The sequence below is a fragment of the Rhincodon typus genome, chromosome 16, assembly GCF_021869965.1.
Source record: "Rhincodon typus isolate 14 chromosome 16, sRhiTyp1.1, whole genome shotgun sequence".
In the NCBI taxonomy this organism is placed as follows: domain Eukaryota; kingdom Metazoa; phylum Chordata; class Chondrichthyes; order Orectolobiformes; family Rhincodontidae; genus Rhincodon; species Rhincodon typus.
This window is the reverse complement of record NC_063347.1, coordinates 46766423-46773101: the sequence shown is the minus strand read 5'-3', so window position 1 is coordinate 46773101 and position 6679 is coordinate 46766423. Positions and strand designations below refer to the sequence as shown.

Sequence of the window (6679 nt, the reverse complement as noted above, 5' to 3'; positions counted from 1 at the left end):
GCTCCTCTGATGCTGCCTGGCCTGCTGTGTTCCTCCAGCTCCACACTGTGTTATCTCTGACTCCAACATCTGTAGTTCTTGCTATCTCTGAGATTTAACCGAATACCTGATAAAGCAATACTTCATGTTTGAAGCTTTTACACTGAAATTCGTTGCATTATTGAAGATTTTGACATAAGAGCAACTCCCAGTGGTTGGTCCCAAATTCCAGGCCAACGATTGGCTGTGACATAATCCTGTCTCTGAGACTTCATTGGGTTTCATGAAGTCCAGTGCTAGCAATGGTGCCACATAATGTCAGCATTACTTTGAACGCTTGAATAACGCATGAGCAAAAAAAATTGTGCGTTGCAGATGATTTACTTTTGATTAAGTATTATTGCACTTCAATCGTCAATTGTTTGGTGCATTGCAACAGTTGGTGGGTATATTTTAAGGACATTTTGTGTATGCTGTGTATCATATGAAAGTGAAACCTGTCAAAGTATGTATGTTTTTATTAACCACATCACTTCCATTTTTCTATTTCTGTTTTACAGTGAAATCATTGAAACTTAGTCAGTTCGGCCAGAAGCTCCATTAGGGTAAGTTATTTAATATTCATTCTTAGTCATCAAAAATTCTTAGTTGGCAAAATTTTCACAGCTCTTTTATTTTGAAATGTAATTGTTGGTTATATCCATCGGTTCTTGATACTTACTGTTAAAAGTAAAATTGCCAATACTTGACAAAATTTATTTTAGTTTTGCTTTTAGAAAATTTTTTTTTCTGTCGAGTAAATTCTGAACCAATTCCTCTTCCTTTTCAAGAGTTATTTGAACCAACTGTTCCCCAATATTACTCTTTTAGTTTTCATGTTACAAGAATTACGACTTTGAAATTTAAAATGTCATATTTCATACTGTGACAACAGGTAGCATATTTTATATTTTGCTTCAGAAGTAATTCTGATTTTCTCTTCTCAGTAAGAGCAGCTGCAATGGAAAATTGGAAGCTTTTGATGTAGACACAAATGTTAGATAAACTGTATTTTAAAAAGTTTGATAACACTTTTTCTATCCATACTGCAATACACAGGAACAGAAAAATGTAGACAAGGATAATACGCTTGTTGTAGTAGATTTAAATCTTCAAGTGACCTTCAGTGAGGTCCTGCATCATGTACTCATGACTAAGATCAAAACAGTGGAGGCCAGAGCCAAATAGCAGAATTGGTTGGAAACTGGGTACAAAACAGGAAACAGAATAAAGGTTAAGGGTAACTATTCAGACTGGTGGGAAATGGTGTTGACAAGAATCCGTGCTTGAACTACTGTTCACAAATTTCATTAACAATTTACAGTTGAGGATTTGAAGTACAATTTCAAACTTTGTGACTTCATCCAATTGGGAAAGTTTGTTGAACACAAAGAGGAGAATTAACATGGTTGTGAGCAGTAGCTGTTTAATGTAATGATAGCCAGAGGAAAAAAACCTTTGTATCTGTTATATGCAATCCTCAAATATGCTGCTAATTTTGTTGATATAGCATAACAAGACCCTTTATATTCCCATGAAGAAAATAGATTATTCTTCCTCATGACAGGGAATTTGCAAAATAATGTAAAATGTTACTCAGGTTGGTTTTGAGTACTTGAATTGCATGTAAATATAACTAGCTTCAACAAAGATTGATGGTTCATGACATCTGTTGTTGTAGTTTTTACATTGCACGTGACTCACACTCATATCATTGTGCCCACGATGACTGCAATCAATATGTAAATCTGATGCGACCCATTGAATGGCAGCTGTAAGCACCTGCCACTCTTGTGAATCTTGCCAGTTTTGCATTCAGTTTGCAGCTGTTTGCACAATGATCACACTTAAGATTTGGCAGCCAAGTGTGGATCTTTTTGCAATGCAAAATCAGCTGAGAAGCATTAGTTGCAGGCTATATATCCTTTATTGGCTGGATATACTTTTGGGTTACTTCAGGGAGGGATGTTAGCTTAGTACTTGGGACAGAAATGAATTTAAGGGCATGTTGATTGGGTGTGATGGAGTAAATAGATTGGTAAGAGGCTTAGGTTTAACATTAAACACTGGCATAAATCTTGGCTAAATGACAAGTTTCAGTGCTCCATATTCAATGTAATACCCAATGTTTAAGATATGTGATAACCTCACAGTCTCATAATGATTTCACTTAATTCCTATAAAGGGCTGCCTTGCTGGAGATAATAGTCATCAGAAGTTAGAAGCAAGCACAGTGTGTGATACTTGAGATGTGAAACTCAGTAATTATACTTGCTGCTGGTGCATTGGGAAACAATAAACATTTGGAGGGCTTACTTTTATGATGCTGCAAATGAATGCAGATAGCACCAGAAATATTATGCAAAAAGCATTTATGACCGGAATAAGACTGATTATTACATGACTGTTATCTTAAAAGTCAAATATAGTAGGAATATTAATGTCGACTGAGTTGTCTGCTCCCATAATCGTTCCAGTGGTTGCAGCAAATGAATAAATAGACGCTGAACTTGCAGCATACAAAACTGCCATTCAATAAATTTTAGTTGTTTGTTAGGGACAAAAGTTCATTTTTTGGAAACTGGATAATAAACACTCTTAGATCATAATTTCCATTTGGGTGAAAGATCTCTGATTTAATTTGAACATTATCTTAACAAAATGGGACTGCAACCGTCAATGCATATTTTTTTCAAAAAAATATCCTCCACTTGGCTAAATGGTTCCAGTGTGTTCCTTGTCAAAGTTGCTTTTATTGCAGAAATAGTAGTATATTGTTTATGTTAAATAAACATGCGTGATATACAAAAATGACTAATTTTATATTAACAAATTTTGATTTACAGTAGCACACTAATCTATCAATAACTGATCAACCAGTACATGAGACAGAGGTGTTCCAAATAAGTTTATTAACAGTAGCTCAATAAAATTGCTCAAAACCAGGGGAATGTTGCGATCTATCACCTTTCTGTTGGTAGATAATTTTACATCCATTATTCAGGTTAACGTTCTTGCAACTTCCAATACCACTCAGTATTGCTTATTCAGGCTTTCGAACTTAACTTTGAAGTTAATGGTTTCTTTGACTCTTGCTAAGAATGTATTTAACCACAGACATGAGGACATTGTTACTCATGTTAACCAATGTCTTTGATCATGTTCCTATTATTTAAGATAGCCAAGGCCTGTGTACTAAGCAACCATGGGCTGGATTTTCCCTGTCCTTGATCATGTTGGGAAAATATGCAAGATTGCAAAAATGAGGCTCTTGACGTTGAGAAAATAAAATCCAATTTTCCATCTCAGGTTTGACTGACGTGGTGAGAATCTCACTCGTGAGCAGTGAAAGGCCTTTTTGCATGCACTCACATAGCATTAGTACCTGATCTCACCACATTTGTGTGCAGTTTCCTATTCTCCCACACAGTGGAGAGAAACCAGACAGTGACAATTGCTGACATGAAGTCAGAGCAGGTGCCTAGCTCACCACTTGCTCCTCTGGGCTTCCATCTTGGGCAGCATTCCCCAAAATTGTGGGTTACGTTCCCTGCATCCTCCAACCATGGAGGTTGGCACTGGGCATGCACCAGCTTCACCATATCATCATGTCACATTCTGGATTAATTTATAATGCAGCCCTCCACTGCTGTGCTTTTGAGGGCACCAGCACTGTATATTGCAATGCTGCTGCTATGCCACCTTTTGTGTGGGTCAGGCACCTATCTTATGGATTGGAGCTGGCTGCGTTTTATGGACTCTTTGCTCGCTGTCTTAGCACTCACTGACTTTACACTGACTTGCATGCTCATGACATCTTTGCTTTGCCATTTTGTACTGTTGCTGCCTCATCTGGAATGTAAAAGCTCACGGCACTTCTGTCTTTCCATTCGGCACAGGCACATAACCAGGCAGCAGGTTACCATCGATGATCTGTCAAAGGGGGTGGACATGTCCCTGTATGTCACTGTGTTACATCAATGTCACAGCTATGCCATGTGCCAGCAGCTTATGTAGCAAACACACAGCATGTGCTTCAGCCATAGAGTCATAGAGTCCTACAGCACGGAGACAGGCCCTTCGGCCCAAACTGGTCCGTGTCAACCGAAATGTCCAACCACACTAACTCCACTTCCCTGCACTTGGCCCATATCCTTCTGAACCTTTCCTATCCATGTATTTGTCCAAAAGCCTTTTAAATGTTGTTAATGTACCCACCTCAACCACTTCCGCTGGCAGCTCATTTCTTATGTGTTCCACCCTTTGTGTAAAAAAGTTGCCCCTCAGGTTCCCATGTATTCTTTCTCCTCTTAGCTTAAACTGATACCCTCTAGTCCTCTTCCACAACCCTAGGAAAAAGACTGAGTGCATTCACTCTATCCATGCCTCTCATGATCTCATACAATAAGATCCTCCTCAGTCTCCTACGCCCTGAAGAAAAAAGAAGTGGCCACGTTTCCAAGTCTATGGGGACGAGGCCTTAGCCAAGGCCAGGAGGAACATCATCAGTCAGGACTTCCACAGCAGTAAAGGGTAGCATCCAACTCTGGCCCAGGGGGTTGGACACAGTCAGCCAAAGCACGATCAGGGTCAGGAGATTCCGTATCAACACAGAAATGGGTTAGGATGAGTCCTTGTGGTCTGTTCACTGAAAGCCAAAGGGTGTTAGCAGGAGCCTCCCCTGTGTTACGGAAGCCGGCAGTTGTTGGGATTGGAGGCAGAATGCTGCGATGCCGAGGGGACAATAATTGTGAAGACAGGCAATTCAACATATACAGTTTGGATTAATGTGGGAGAGGCCTTGATGGAGAGGCTCTAATACTACAGTGGTAGGGATTGTTCCTGGCGTGCTGCATCTGAAAAGCAGAAAGTTGTATAAGAAAACTCATTCCATGCTGTGGTGGACTGAACGCCATAAATCTCCGTCGACAAAACTCTAATTGAAATTGAAAAAGGTCTGCCCTCCACATTGTAAATTTATGTGGGTGCAATAATGCATGAGGTTGGTCGCAATATCTTATATTGTTGTATCAAATTTCTCTTGTACACTACTTTCTCTCACTGATGTGAATAAGATTAGTGCCTCAGTGAAGAGCTTTAGGACTAGTGTTAAATTTTTGTGGGATATCACACAGTATATTCCCTTAACCTAATGATAAATCTAGTCTCCTGAATAAAAATACAATCTTGTGTCGTCAGTCAACCTGAAGTAATCTAGTGTTGTTTTTAACCAGAGATATTGAGAGACAAATTGACTGTACAAAGTTGCAGCTGCACATTTTGTGAGTATTGATAAATCCTGAGAAATGCTTGGTGTGTCAACCCTACCAGAATGTATATGATCCATGTTCCCTTCCTCCTCCATTCCCTCAGCTGTCAACATTTAACCAGTGGCAAGGGCTGAGTCTGCATGATGACAAGATTTTGCAGTGGATCACCACAGATCTTCTCAAGTGCTTTGTTGCAGGGTTTCTCCAGAGCAACCCAACAGCAGAACTCGGACCGGCTGAGTTTCGCCAGCAATTTCCATTTTTGTAGCAGAAGTTTTGTTTATGTACCGTACTTGAGCATAATCCATAAGACAACATGATTTTTGTACACATTGTGTATTGATTTCATAAGTATGTCATCAAAGGATAGACATTGTCACCTAGTAATCAGGATACTGACCATTCACAGCATGTGGTCCCTCACTAATGTGTGTTTGTGTGTTTGAAATGCTTTTGGTTACAGTACACTTTGTGTGAACACGAGTACTTGCATACCGAAGTATAAGCAGCAAGTGCTGGACAGAACTCAGTGAACCCACTTAATAGATCAGATCTGAGCTCTGCAGTTCTGCCATATCCAGTTGTGAATAGTGGCGGACAATTGAACAACTCACTGAAGGAAGAGCCCAGCACATGAGTGAAAATGGCTGAAGCGTTTACAACAATCTTCAGCCAGAACTGCCAAGTGGCTGATCCATCTTAGCCTCCCACAGAGGTCCCCAGCATCAGGATGCCAGTCTTCAGCGGATTAAATTAACTCCAAAGGATATGAAGAAACAGTTGAAGACACTGGATTCTGCAAAGGTTATGGGCTCTGACAACATTCTGGCAATAGTACTGAAGACTTGCGCTCCAGAAAATGCCGCATTCCTAGCTGAGCTGTTCCAGCACAGCTCCAACACTGGTATCTACTTGACAAGGTGGAAAATTAGCCAGGTACGTCCTATGTACAAAAAACAGGACAAACAACTCTTAAAACTAACAAACACTTCTGCAATTTCAGCAAGAAAGAGCTTGAAAATCAATCAGCAACAAATTTGAAAGTAGTTGATGATCTCTTTAGGTAGTGCTGAAAGGAAGTTTTCTTCCTACTGCTGAATGAATGCTCAGTTGTGTCAGATTAAGAGTATGCATTAGATGGTGTTTTGAGCTCCAAGTACACAGGATGGCATTAAATCAGCATGACAGGTTGGACATCACTAACTGCTAGCTCTGCAAACATTGAATGGATGCTGGCTAGGTCCACGGTAATGTCCTTGCCAAAATGACATATTTAAGTCATTTTTTTTTTACTGATTTCAGTATTAATCAATGCTGGAGAGTTAGAGAAGTTGTGTAAGTTACATCAAGCTTAAAACCAGTTATAAATGCATGATTGTTAAATCTTTAAC

At 39.6% G+C, this 6679-nt stretch overlaps 1 protein-coding gene across 1 annotated transcript in view; it reads left to right on the top strand.

The window, feature by feature from the left end:
* The window catches only part of chl1b (cell adhesion molecule L1-like b), an 809671-nt gene that overhangs the window by 153287 nt on the left and 649705 nt on the right, over positions 1-6679 (top strand). The window contains exon 3 of the mRNA XM_048606742.1: positions 540-584. The gene's annotated coding sequence lies outside the window, so the exon portion shown is untranslated. The remainder of the gene's footprint in view (positions 1-539; positions 585-6679) is intronic.